Raw genomic sequence first — 14,189 nt, 5'->3', positions numbered from 1 at the left:
GGGTTTGTCTGCCACACTACACTGTGAGGTCCCAGAGGGCAGGGACTGTGTCTGTTTAAAATTCTGTTTCTCCCACTAGACTGAGCCTTGTCCACTGTACTCAGAAATATTCAGGCTGTTACTAAAATGCATTAGGTCAGAGGGAAAACTGTTTACCCCCTGGCCTCAGTGTACGTAACTGGGAGATAGAGAAAAAAGCACGGCCCATCTCAACCTTGAGGCCACAGTGGTTGGTGGGGTATTAGCGGGGGTTTCAGGCGAGCAGGTCGCTGTGGGAACGGGGGGAGGAAGAGGGGGGCACGGAAAAGGGTTCTGGAACCTGGTCACTGCTGTCCCCGGCCCACCCCCTAGGGAAACTAGGGGCCAGAGCTGGAGAAGAGCCTGAGTAGCTTCCAACTGTTTACCTTCTGGGTACCATGGCGACTGGAGACTGGTCGCCATGGCAACCTCAATATTAACCAGAGGCAGCCACCGCTAGCAGATAGTGAATGAGGACAGAAAAGACATAGAAACAGGAGCATCAAAGGCAAGTGCACACGTAGTCACGGCCAAAGTCCCAGCTAAAGTGATTAAGATCCTGCATCCACCAGCCAGTCACCCCAAGAGCCACCGCTCCTCCCCTCTGGGCATCTGCACCGGAGGAGGTCCCCCTCTGTGGCTGAACGGAGGCCGGAGAGGAAGTGCGGGTGTCTGGGCACTGGTGCGAAGCAGGGGGAGTTTATGTCCTTCCCCCTACCCCAAAGAACCCAAAGAAGCTCCCACCGGCTCAGTGAAATCCCATCTGAGTCCTCTGACCTGGCCGACTTTTCTACAACTGCGACTTTGGCTAGAAGACCCAGTAGATAGCAGGCACGAGTGACCATCTCTCTTCTCCCGGCCCAACCACCCGCGTCCCCCATGAATTTTCACTTGGGGGTATGTGAACGCCGCTGTACATTGGACCCCGTGCCCAGACAGCAATGTTCTTGTGGTTTTCATGAATGAAAGTGTGTGTGTGTTGGGGGGAGGAGGTTGTGGAGAGCGCTTAGAGAATGTTAGGGGCACCGAGCTGTCCACTCCGGGATGGAGTCTGAACCCGGGTGGGTGCCATTCCCGCCGACCCCAGCCTCGCCACTTTGGAAGATGTGATGGGGAGCATCTGCCGTCGGGGTGCCGGGCTTCGCTGCAAGAGACTGCGCTCGCCAGCTTCCGGCGAGGCCTGAGACGGCGGACTGCGTGTCGGAGGAACCCGGTTCAGGCCGAAGAGGCTGAGGCGCCGGCTGCGGGTCCTCTAGGTTGCGGCGCCATTCATCCTCCGCCACGCGCCGCCACAGCCGGAGACGCCCGCTGCAGAGCGCCGAAGTTAAAGTCCCAGCGGCGGTGCTCAGTAGGGAGATTACACCGGGAGAAAACTGAATCACCCTGCCCGGGGTTGCGGGAGTGCGAGGGCCTGCGGGCCCAGCCCCCCAGGGGCATCGGGAGGGGCCGGGGGCTGAGCGAACGAGAAAAGCCCGAGGGCTGGGAGCCCGGCGCCTTTATCCGGTTAGGGGATTGCAGAGGATCAGAGCGCCCGCCGCCCCTTCTCCTCCATCACCGAGCATTAAGCCCCGGGCGTCCGAGATCCCGGGTGTGATTTTGTCATTAAAAAAAAGTAACCGCGCACTCCTCAAAGAATTGTAATTCTCGCCTCCTCCTCAGCCCACCCTTCTCTTTGAATCTCCAAGGGTGAACAGTCCCCTGGGTTGGGGGGCAGTCCTTCGCCGCTGCCTTCCCCCGGCCCTGCTCCCTCCAGGCCACTGACTCAACCTCCCCCGGCGCGGCGCGGACTAGAAGAGACACGACTTGGAGCCGGGGGAGGGGTCCTTCCCGGACTAGCGGTCCTGGAGGCCCGGGGCGCGTCCTCCTGGGGCAGCGTGGCAGGAGGAGATGTATGGGGTGGGGTCGCGGCTGGAAGCCCTACGGGCCCCCAACGGGAGCCAACCCTGCTCCTTCTGCCTCCCCCCCCGACGGCTCGGCGGGCTCGGCCCAGCGCGGCTGCGGGACGTGAGTAAAAGGGGGTGCGATCGGCTTGGGGAGCACGGGGAGGGCTTCCTGTCCTTTGAACTGGAATGGAGGGGTATGGGAGCTGGGGGGTGGGAGCCGAGGCCGCAGCCGGCCCTTTTTCACTTTCTCTCCAACCTGCCGCCCGTTTCAGCACCGGGGGCTGCGGACAGCGCCGCGCCCGCCCCGGTTTGCAGCAGCCTCGCTCCCCTGCGTGTGGTTCTCTAATTCATCTCCTGAGGTCTGCGCCCCCAGCACACCTCCCGGCGCCCCCCAAAACTTCGAGCTCAAGAGCCCCTAAAATCCTTACCCTGCCAAAGTTTGAGCTTCTCCGCGGCGCGCTGGGGTCTGCGGAGCGCCTCCTCGCTCGGCCTCCCGGGCGCAGCTCCACTCGCTCCCTCCCCCGCGCTCCCGGCCCAGGACTCTGCACCGGGACTAGTGAAGGAGCCTCTGGCCTCCCTCTCCGTGGGAAAGTCAGGTGAGGCTCTGGAGCCTCAAAGGCGGTCCGAAAGAGGCAGAAGTCAGTAGTTCACATCCCCAACACTCCCAGGGAAGAGGGGGAGAGTCAGGGGCAAGAAAGCAAAGGAGTCCTTCGTTCCATTCTGGGTTCTCTCCTAACTGCGGGCGGCCATCCTGGACTCCTTCCTGCGATGTTTTGCTGGTAGTGTAATCCACACTGGATGAGCACGCAGCAGAGATCTGGGAGTTTGAAGTTTAAAGGTGGGACACACACACACACACACACATTCTTGGACCAGTTTACCATCTTAGGGAAGATGTTTGAAACAAGACTATTTGGGACAATGTGTATTCTCCTTGCAGTTTTTGTTTCCTTCCATCACACCAGATAACACCAGATTTCCTGAACTAAACCCCACCAATCTAGCTAGTAATCATAACCCTCTATTGAAGCCAAAGGAACTTAAACTCTTTTTGGAGAAAATAACTTTATTTACTAAAACTCATTTTTCTCCCAGAAGGTGTACCTCCAGGAACACACCTCTCCATGAAGGATGAAGACGGAATCCTGCCTTTCCCTCACCGGCAACTGCACGCTCTGGTTCTGGATCGCAGGAGCAGGTCCTGGGAGGAATCCAAACGTCCTTGCCTGGGACAAGGCTTGGACAGCCTCTTGGGTTCTAGGTTCTCATGACTGATGCCCTCATGGGAAGAAACTCCACAATAACAGATGCCACCCAGCCAGTTAACCAGAGCTTCTCTGAGGACTTGGAGTTCATGGCATTTCCTAGCATACTTACCAAATCACCTGCTAACTGAACACATTATCTTTAGAAGGCTTAAGTTCATCGAGTTCATGCAATACTTGAAGGGAGAGATGAAGTGTATGCTCTTTACTGAAAAAATAAAGAATTAGAATGGCTCGCACACACATGTCTTAAATGGGGGAAATAAAACCTAGACAAAATTTCCCCCAAAGAAAATCAGGCTTAGTTGTTCAGATTCAAGGGACTCTGGTAGTGGAAGAGCAAATAAATGGAAGCGGTGAATCAACCAAAGAAAGCCAAAGCCACAGAAGCTGGAAGACAGGAGAATTCTTATTTCATTATTTGGGCTTCTGAAGGAACCTGAAATTAATTCAACGCAAGAGAAAATATAATAGATGAGACTTTGCCTCATTGAGGACTTCAGCATCCTTATTCCAGGAATCTCCACATGCCTCAGTTATTATGCGCATTTTTTTATAGTTCTCATTGTCAGGAAATGCTTTATTTCTTCTAATCTCATTAATTTATGCAACAAGTTAAAGCTGTTTCCTGCTGGCTTGTCCTCAGGGAAGACTGGAAGCAGATGATTATCTTCTGTTGTCCAGAAACATTTCAGAGCTTCAAAAGAATCTTAAATCCTGATTTTGGAGAACAGAGTAGTGATTGTGAGATCATTTTAAGGCATCATCCTGAAAAATCCCCTTGGACTTTGTTTCTGAAATGCACATCATTCCTAAGATTTGAAAGGGAAAACAAGAGCTCACAGAATTAATTAAGAAATGGAGAAGTGTCCTGAGTGTGATGAAATGAGATAGAGTGTTTAGCACAGAAATGGGCACATAGTTGGCCCTTAGGGAATGATGTATGTGGCAATAGTTATCACTGAAGAACTTTGGGTGTCTGAAAAGTGGAAACAGACAAACGGAGACTGGAAACAAATAGAAGGAGACTGAAGGGGATGTATCTGTGAATTTGCCTGCAAAAGTCATCGGGCTCCAAGATCCTAGGCTGCCATGATGGAAGGTCCAGATTTGGCCCAAGGCTCACTCAGTGGAGTGGCCTCTGGGGACCTTTCTGATTATTGCTCAAGCTTCAACTGAGGCATGGTCGAGTGTGGAAGGGACAGCAAGGTTTTGTGAAGATGCAGGATACAGCAACATCTGAATAAATTAGTGGGATGCTCTAACAGGCCCATGGCACTAAGAGACCAACGAGCATGATCCTCAGAAACCCAAAGTCTTTTGGTGTTTGGTGGAATAGGGAGACCAAAGGAAGAAGAGAGCTATGGAGAAGGCACCATCTCCTCTTTCTGACAGAGCAGGTGAGAGTGGGAGGAAGGGAGTGGGGACCAGGTGAATGCTAAGTTGCTTCAGCCTCAGCCAGGACACTAAGGAAGTGGGGAGGGGTCTGTGGGGAAAAGAGTAGCATCCAGGAGCTGGGGAAGTCTGGAGCCAGGGAGCCTGATGAGACCAATTCTATCCACCTGTGAATTCGGTAGCACCCAGGAGCTGAGGAAGTCTGGAGCCAGGGAGCCTGATGAGACCAATTGTATCCACCTGTGAATTCGGTGCCAGGAAATGAAAGGAAAATACGAGCCAAGCCCAGAAGGATTGAGTCTGAGCATAAGTGTGTACATGTGTGGCTTGTGGGACTCCTCAATGACATTTAGTTTTAATTGTTTTTGAAATTTAGAAACAATGTGATAGTCTATATAGTCTCCTGGGATTTGCTTTTGTCAATCCCTATTAAATTAATAAGATTCGGTGATGTTGCTTGTAGCTATAGTTCATTCAATTTTACTGTGTAAATAAACAATTTATTATGTATTTATTCCGTATGCATTTTGTACACATTGCTTTAAAAATAAGGGTGGGAGGAACTAAATTTTTGATTCTAATTATGTAAAATCTTCCCAGTCCAAACAAATTTTAGGTGTACTAGGGACCGGATATTTTATAATCAGGATTGAAAGGCACACAAATAGTGCCCACAGGTACGCAACAGGACTGCCATCTCTGCTGGGGGCCATATGGTGTCCAGTGTGTTAAAGTACACACAATCTCATAAGTAGATAAGCCAGACTAACCGACGATACACAGAAATGCAAACGGATAAACCCAGTTATCAGCAAGGAGGGATGTGTGAACTTGCTTTGGCAGATGGTCTAGATCCTTGGCAAATGATAAGGCAATTTGTAGGAATGGCTTTTGGGAAATAAAATATTTATGAGGAGACAGGCAAGGTGTACGTGAGAAACAGGGATGCATCAGTTTTCCCCACAGGAATTCTGTCAGTCAGCGCAAAGGTGCGTGATGGTGAGGCCCCAAGCTGGGGAAAAGCAGTTGTTTTCTGTCTTTAAAGCCCACTTTGCCTGCTTCCTTCTCAGACAATGAAGATGACGGCATCTATTTCTCTTACTTACCTGGCAGTTGGAAGAATAGAAGGAAAATTAAATTACATGAATGAACAAGATCTGAAGAGTTAAAAATTCTAACCAAATACCATTAAAAGCTTGAGGAGGACTGTGGGACCATAGGATCTAATCTATCTTGTCCCCTGGGGACTCCCTGTTTCTTTCAGGTCAGCTTTGCAAAGAGTAGCTAGGTAGGGGCTGCCCTTAAGACCCCAGTGCCAGCCTTTCCACTCTCCAAATTTCTACTGTCTGACCATCAATGCCTGAAGTCCTACCACTGGAATGTCATCTCTCTATTTTCAAACTTGGATCCCTTTTAAAATGCCAATAACTCCAGGAGATAGAGTATGGATAAAGAATCAAATAAAAAGTTTTGGTAGGATACATTGAGGAGCACATTTGAGGATCCTGCAGGCCACTGAGCATGGCATGGGATGGGCGCCACAGCAGGCGGTGGGTAAGATCAGGGGGAAGGGGCACAGATGAGAACTTAAACACTGAGGGCAAGCTTGGCCCCCGTTACAACTGAGCCTGGTCCTGGCCCAGGGAAATCACTTGAGCTTTTGTCTAACCCTAAAGCCCTAATTTTCCACCCACAAAAGGACAATCACCTTTTCTAATTGCTAAGCTGGCACACGTGTGCTGGATGCAAGGCTGTTTTTGTGGATTGTGATGTGAACGGCATCGAAGTGCTCCCTAACAGGTGTGACTTGCTCTGGGACTCAGTACCACTCAGTTCGACATCATTATCACGGCCTTGGGTGAACATATGGAGTTTCCTGCATATTTTAATATGGATATGGAATTACAGAATGTATAGCTAACACGCACTCACAATATACGGTGACTAAGGAGTGTAAATCAAAATCCAAAAAAATCTGGAGAGCCTTCAATGATGCACTAAATATACAGGCCAAGAAAAGACATAACAGGAACAAATGTAAAGTTCTGTATCAGCGTCCAAAAGGTCAGCCCCCCAAGAAGAAGAAGAGGAGACGTGGCTTACCAGACCTCGCGGGGTAAGATGGGAAGCCTCAGGGTGATGTGTCTCCACAAAAACTGGCAAAAAGTTAATGAGAAATAAGGCTGACTTAACAGAAGTATATCATGTAGAAGAGAGGTGAGTCTTGCTCAGCTCCTTTCTGTCAATCTACCTGGACTATTTTGATTTTAGTTGCCATATTTTAAAAAATTTACAGACATCACTATATTAGTAATAATATAACTTTAAAAATCAGCTGGGCATGGTGGCTCATGCCTGTAATCGCAGCACTTAGGGAAACCAAGGCAGGAGGATCACTCAAGCCTGGGAGTTTGAGATTAGCCTAAGCAACAGAGGGAAATCTCATCTCTACAAAAAATAAAGAATTAAAAAAAGGTATGTGGGCATGGTGGTGCACTTGTATTCCCAGCTACTTGGGAGGCGAGGTGAGAGGATTGCTTGAGCCCAGGAGGTCAAGGCTGCAGTGAGCCATGATCATGCCACTGTACTCCAGCCCTGTCAAAAAAAATAAAATAAAATAAGAAAGTCAACCTAATAAATCAATTGTATATTTTCTGTTACTTTCTAGTTTTCATTCACGTACACACAATCTTTTTCACAGGGATAGTAACAGTGATGTAAATATATAATTTTGTTATTCTGCTTTTAATTAGGCTTCATAGCTTGAGAAATAGCCTATTGTGTTGCATTAGTTTCCAGTGGTTTTTGGTCATGGCCAAATCATTTGTCACTGGCCATGATCCTGGCTAAATGAATTACATAATTAATAGGGTGATTTACACCATTGTTGACCTTTTTATGTACATTTAAATTAGTTCCCAGTTTTTCACTTTAAAAAATGACGGCTGTAAACACATGCATCAAAACTTCTCCTATTTTTTGTAATTATTTCCTTCAGTTACAGTCTCAGTAGTAGGATTACCCTAAGGATATGAATATCTGAATTCAAGAGAAGTTTAAACAATTTATATTGCTATTAACCATTTACCACTTCTACCACATTTTATTTTTGCCAGCATTCTATTTTATTTTTTCAAATTTAATGCACAAACTGTATCCCATTACAGCTTTAATTTGCATTTCAGCAAGAGGTAGTAAAGTTGACAATTTTCTTATGTATATTTATTACTTGTGTGTCCTCTTTGTGAATCACCTATTATGTCCTTGCCCATTTACATTAAAGTTTTGATCTTCTTTCAGTTTTCATGAGCTTTTTGTGCAATACTGACAGAGGCTTTTTCCTGGTTTATATTATGAAAATATTTTCTTTAGTCTGCTTGCCTTATTTGAGTTCCGATAATATTTATTCCAGAGACTTGCAAATATTTGAAAGCCAAGAAATGCATACTTCCACTACATATATAATATCTACTCTCTTTTTGCTGGTCTTATGTGTTTTTACTCTCAATACAATTTAATACTCTTTAATACAGTTGGGCTTATTTTGACATAGGTCTAGACAGTTTCATTTGAAATTTCTTTAACTTTGAGTAAAGTTAAATTTAACATAGGAATCTGGTTCATCATCCATGAAAAAATGAATCTGCTTTTCACTTTCATTCCAGAATCTTCTAAAAGAATATTGGGCATGTCAAATACTTGATTTCTTAGGAAACCTCATTCCTCAACTATGCCATGTCACTTATCAATTCAATGTCTCCCAGTTCCAAATGTATCTTCAATACCTGCTCTGCAATAATGGACAGAATTTCTTTGAGTATTACAGTGAGCATGATGTTAAACTTTCTCAGCAGAGGATGATGGAGGGGCAACGGAGCAGGAAGGGGCTCCGCTGCTGTTCCTGGTGACTGCAACATTAGCAAATGACACAGGTGGGAGAATGTCTGGTAGTACTCTGCCTTGGCCACATGCCTGGAACACATGGTCCCTTCATGACCTCCCAGCTCCAGCCTGGCCTGGTGGTCATCTTTCTGCAGCTCTTGCAGCATGGACCCTGCATGCCACAGCCCTCCTGCCTGCACTGCTGCTCCAACTCCCTCTGCTTCCCTATGCCTGCTTCCCCCAGGTTTGCCTGCTGTGACCTTCTGGTGCTGCAGCCCTTCTAACACAAACATCACAGTTCCAGGGCTCCTATTCACATGAGCACCCATTTTCTCTGCACACCTGTGTGGCTGGTCACTGGTTGTGGCTTACTCAAACCCATCAGCACTCCAGGTGAGAGCTGCTTCCTACTTGCTCAGCAACTACAGACCAGCTCTGGCCTGTGCTAACCGGCACATTTTTCTGCCAATCATCGGGCTGCAACTATACTTGCTCCAACAAGGTCTGAATGCTAGCCTTGGAGAGGGGGGACCCCATTCCAAGTTCATCCTTCTTTGGCTGCTCTCCTTCAGCCCTAGGCTGCCATGAAGGGTTCTCTTACATCTTATACTTCCCTTTTATCGTAGTTTAATGATTTTCATATTAGCCTTCTCCTTTATATTCACCTTCTGTTTTATAGTCACTGTGTGACTTCTGTCTCTTGATTAGACCCAAACTGATATACCTGCTATGTGCTGAAGTATCCTTTACATTCTTATTTAGACAGGGTTGGAAATCTTTTCTTAAAGGGCCAGACTGTACATATTTCAGGCTTCCAGGCCATATAGTTTCTGTCACAAAGTTCACTACCCATTCATGTTAAAAAACAAAACAAAACAAACAAAAAACAAAACAAAACTCAGCAAATTAAGAACAGAATGGAACTTTCTCAGCTTCATAAAAGTCATCTTAGAAAAGTGTAAGAAAAGCTTGCAGTTAACATCATGCCTAATTTGAAGACTGAGATCAGAATAAGGTAAGGATGTTCGCTTCAAATGCTTCTATTCAACATTGTACTGAAAGTCCTTGCCAGTGTGATATAGGAAAAAATAAAAGAAAAAGAATCCAAATGGTATAATGATGACAAAAAGATAACTATCATGATTCACAGATAGCATGATTGTATATGTAGAAAATCCTATGTAATCTACAAAAAAAATGAAACTAGAATATTGTGGTACACAGTTAATATACAAAACTCAATTGTACTATGTTCTGACAATAAACAGTAGAAAATAAAATTTTAAAAATATCATTTGCAATAACATTAAATACATCAATTACTTAGTACTAAAACTGGCATTATGTGCAAGACTTGTGAAACATTGCTAAGAGAAATTAAAGAAGACCTAAATAAATGGAAAGATTTATCATGTTATGACACATGTTTATAAAATCTCAATAATTTTAAACTATTGTACTCCAAAATTGATCTGTTGATTCCATACAGTCCCAATGAAAATTCCAACAGGCTATTTTTTTTTTTTTTTTGAGATGGAGTCTCACTCTGTCACCCAGGCTGGAGTCAGTGGCACGATCTCGGCTCACTGTAAGCTCTGCCTCCCGGGTTCACGCCATTCTCCTGCCTCAGCCTCCCAAGTAGCTGGGACTACAGATGCCAGCCACAATGCCCAGCTAATTTTTTTGTATTTTTAGTAGAGATGGGGTTTCACTGTGTTAGCCAGGGTGGTCTCAATCTCCTGACCTCGTGATATGCCCCCCTCAGCCTCCCAAAGTGCTGGGATTACAGGCTATTTTAAGAAGGAAATTGTAATTATAAAATTTTACAGAAATACAAAATATCTACATTAGACAAAACAAGACTGAAAAAGAACAAAACTGGAGGATTTACACTACCTGATCTCAAAACTAATGATAAAGCTATAGTAATCAAAACAGTGTGGTATTGGGATAAGGAACAGGTTAGTGTAACAAAACGGAAATTTCAGAAAAAGACCCAGGTATATATGGCCAAATTATTTTTGATAAAGATACGAAGTCAATTCAGTGGGAAAGGAAGTTCATCTTAAGAAGTGGTGCTGGAACAACTGGATATGGTAAACAAAGATGAATCTCAATCTCTGTCTCACTCCACAGAACAAATTAATTGAAAATGGATGATAGATAGATCTAAGTATAAAAGTGAGAACTTAACACTCTAGACACAAAAATCCAGAATACTTTCATGAGTTTAGAGAAGGCAGAATTCTCTTAGATAGGACACAAAACACACTAACCATAAAAAAACTCCCAATGAATTACACTAAATCAAAATAAAAATTTCTTCTAATCAAAAGATACCATGAAGAAAATGAACAGAATAGTCTACAAAATAAATGCTATGTACTCTTCAAAAGTGTCAAAGTTGTGAAAGACAGTAAGTGAGTAATTGATGGATAGATGAATAGATGGATGGATGGATGGATGAATGGATGAATGGATGGATAGATAGACTGATTGATTGGCTGACTGACAAACTGTTCCAGAGTAAAAGAGACTAAAAATAAATAAAAACTAAATGCAATGTGTGATCTTGGTTTGGATTTTTGGTCTTAGTAATTTTTTTTTCTTTTTTCTATACAGGACATTCTGGGACAATTGGTGAATTTTGAACAACGTGTGCAGATTAGATAATAATATAATAATATATCCATATTAATGTACTGATTTTGATCACTGTACTATGGCTCAGTAAGAGAATGTCCTTGTTTTTAGAAAATATTCTTAGAAGTATTAGAGATAAAGGAACATTATCTCTGTCACTTAGTCTCAAATGGTTCAGAAAAAATTGGTGTGTGGGCCAGGCGCAGTGGCTCATGCTTGTAATCCCAGCACTTTGGGTGGCTGAGGCAGGCAGATCATAAGGTCAGGAGTTCGAGACCAGCCTGGCCAACATAGTGAAACCCCGTCTCTACTAAAAATACAAAAAAATTAACCGGTCGTGGTGGCAGGCACCTCTAGTCCCAGCTACTTAGGAGGCTGAGGCAGGAGAATCACTTGAACCCAGGAGGCAGAGGTTGCAGTGAGCCGAGATCACTCCACCGCACTCTGGCCTGGGCGACAGAGTGAGACTCCATCTAAACAACAACAACAACAAAAAAATTGGAGTGTGTGTGTGCGTGTGTGTGTCTACGAAAGACAGAAACAATGAGACTGACAAAGCCAATATAGCAAAACGTTAGCATTTATGGGTTCTGGCTGAAAGGTATTTGGAAATTATTTGGATTATTTTTTGCAAGTCTTATTTTACTTTCTATTTCTGGAAGTCTTAAATTACTTCAGAATAAATGTTAGTAAAGAAGAATGTACAGATAATCCCCAGACACAGACAAAATATTCACAGTACATATATTTGACAAGGGACTTAGCTTCAAAGTAGATAACATTTTTATGTAAATCAATAATAAAAAGAAAACCCAAGTAACACATTGGGAAAATATTTGAACGAACATTTCACTAAAGAAGATATATGGATGGCAAACACACACATGAAAAGTACTCAATGTTATAGTAGTCGAAATGCTAATTACTAATTAGAAGTGCAAATTGAAGCCACAATGAGGTACTACTGCCCATACACAAAAGCGATGGCAGCACTAAGCCTCAGGAGGAGAGACAGCAACACATCCACTGCTGGTGGGAATGGAAAATGGTTCAAACAGTTTGGAAAACGATTTGGAACTTTGTTTCAAAGCTACATGTGCACTTACAACATGAACCAGTATTTTGACTCCTAGGTATTTTCCCGAGAGAAATGAAAACATATGTCGTCAAAATGACTGCGCACAAATGTTCATAGCAGCTACATTTATAATAGCCCCAAAGTAGAAATAGCCCAAATCCCTGTGGACAGCTGAATGGACAGGCAGATTGTGATTTATTCAAACGAGGAAGTACTCAGCGACGAGAAGGAAGGACTAATCACACACACAATAGGGATGATTCTCAAAATCGTTGTCAAGACTGAGAAGCCAAACACAAAAGTGTGCACACAGTGTGATTCCATGGAGCAGGAAGGAACTGTCTGCAATTAAGGCAATATTTTACATTTGGTATGGGGTGGTGGTGTCACGGGTGTATATGAATGTCAAAGTTCTTTGCACTAGGGATTTAACATGTATGCATTTAATTGGATGTAAATTATATATATCTCATTATAAATTATACTAATATTTTTTAAAAATCAGTGACCCCTAAAAAGGGGGGTGGGATGAGATGAATTGGGGTGTTGGGATGTTTTTGGTGCCTACAGTTGAAGAAGTGTGGGAATCCATCCCCAGCATTGGGTCTCAACCTGTCCGTCTTCCACAACCCCAATCCTGAGAGTGTTACCATGCTACAACGGTCATGACCTCCTCCTATTTAAAATGCTTTACCAAAGACCTTGTTATGACAATGCCAACCTTCAAATAACTCAGGACTGAAACCTTAGAGGAGTCATCCTGGACTCCTCTATTTCTTTCTTTCTTTTCTTTTCTTTTTCTTTTTTTTTTTTTTTTTTGGAGACAGAGGTTTTCTTTGTTTCCCAGGCCGGAGTACAGTGGTGCGATCTTGGTTCACTGCAACCTCTGCCTCCTAGGTTCAAGCAATTTTCCAGCCTCTATTTCTTTTACAACCCACATCCCCTCCTGTGGCAAATCTCACCTATTTTACCTTCAAAATAAATCCAGACTCTCAGACTCTCATCACTTCTTGCCAACTCCATTGCTACGCTTTTGTCCAAGTCATCCACACAACCAGCCGGGGTTATTGCTGTTGCCTCCAAAATGGTAACGCTGCCTGCTTCCACTCTTGCTCCATTGACTAGCTTCCTTGTTAATCCTCACACAGCCAGGCAAACTTCTGCCTCAGGGCCTTTGCACCTGCTTTTCCTACTGTGTCGCAGTGTGGCTTTCTCCTTCACATCTTTGCTCACATATCACTTTCTTAAGAAGGCATTTCCTGAACACCTCTATTCAAAATCTCAAGACCCCTCTCCCATCCCACCCACTCTCTCCATTGCTCTTTATCTGATATTTTGCATATTTAATTTATTTTTATTTTCTACCTCTTCCCACTAGTCTGCAAATGCCATGAGGAAAGGATTTTTGTCTCCTTTGTTTACTGTTACATTTCCCAGTGCCTAGAACAAAGTCAGGCACATAGTAGCAACTCAATATTAATACCTGCTAAACCTGTGAATCTTAGCTTCCGATACTGAGCTCTCGGAATACAAGTGGGGGATAAATTTTTCCCCACTACATAGATAATGGAGATAATATATGTCAAGTCTCTTGAAAATCATAAAACAATAATCACATTTCAGTGAATGCTACTTAGAAAAAGTCATTTTCTGCCACCCATCTGTAACCACTTTACTCAATTATCACTCTCAGATGTTTATTGTCATGCCTCTTTCATGACGATGCTGAATGTTAACATTCCCTGGGGGAAGGGGCCAGGTCTGACTCCTTTGATATGATGATGAGGTGGCCTCAAGTATGGGAGTGTTTGAAAGCTGCTGAGGAAGAGGACTTAATTTGTTTTTACCCTGCTGCTTTCTGGAGTAATGGGACAGAGCAATAAGAAGTCACAGACTGAATTCTGAATAAGAATTTCAGACCCTGGCATGGGGGGTTAGCTCATGAAGGAATGGTTTCCAGGGAACATGATTCAGACCCTGTGGAATGGCTCACAGTTTATTATTCACAAGATCTAGGTGACATTT

The 14,189-nt window shown here is 44.2% G+C and overlaps 2 protein-coding genes across 2 annotated transcripts in view; both read right to left on the bottom strand.

The window, feature by feature from the left end:
* CNGA3 (cyclic nucleotide gated channel subunit alpha 3) overlaps window positions 1–14,189 on the bottom strand; it is an 86,242-nt gene that overhangs the window by 49,810 nt on the left and 22,243 nt on the right. The gene's annotated exons all lie outside the window — the stretch shown is intronic.
* The window catches only part of VWA3B (von Willebrand factor A domain containing 3B), a 270,056-nt gene continuing 258,816 nt past the window's right edge, over window positions 2,950–14,189 (bottom strand). The window contains exon 29 of the transcript XR_013402590.1: window positions 2,950–7,156. The gene's annotated coding sequence lies outside the window, so the exon portion shown is untranslated. The remainder of the gene's footprint in view (window positions 7,157–14,189) is intronic.

The sequence above is a fragment of the Macaca mulatta genome, chromosome 13, assembly GCF_049350105.2.
Source record: "Macaca mulatta isolate MMU2019108-1 chromosome 13, T2T-MMU8v2.0, whole genome shotgun sequence".
Classification (NCBI taxonomy): domain Eukaryota; kingdom Metazoa; phylum Chordata; class Mammalia; order Primates; family Cercopithecidae; genus Macaca; species Macaca mulatta.
The sequence above is the reverse complement of the archived record's forward strand: the minus strand, read 5'-3'. Positions and strand labels throughout refer to the sequence as shown.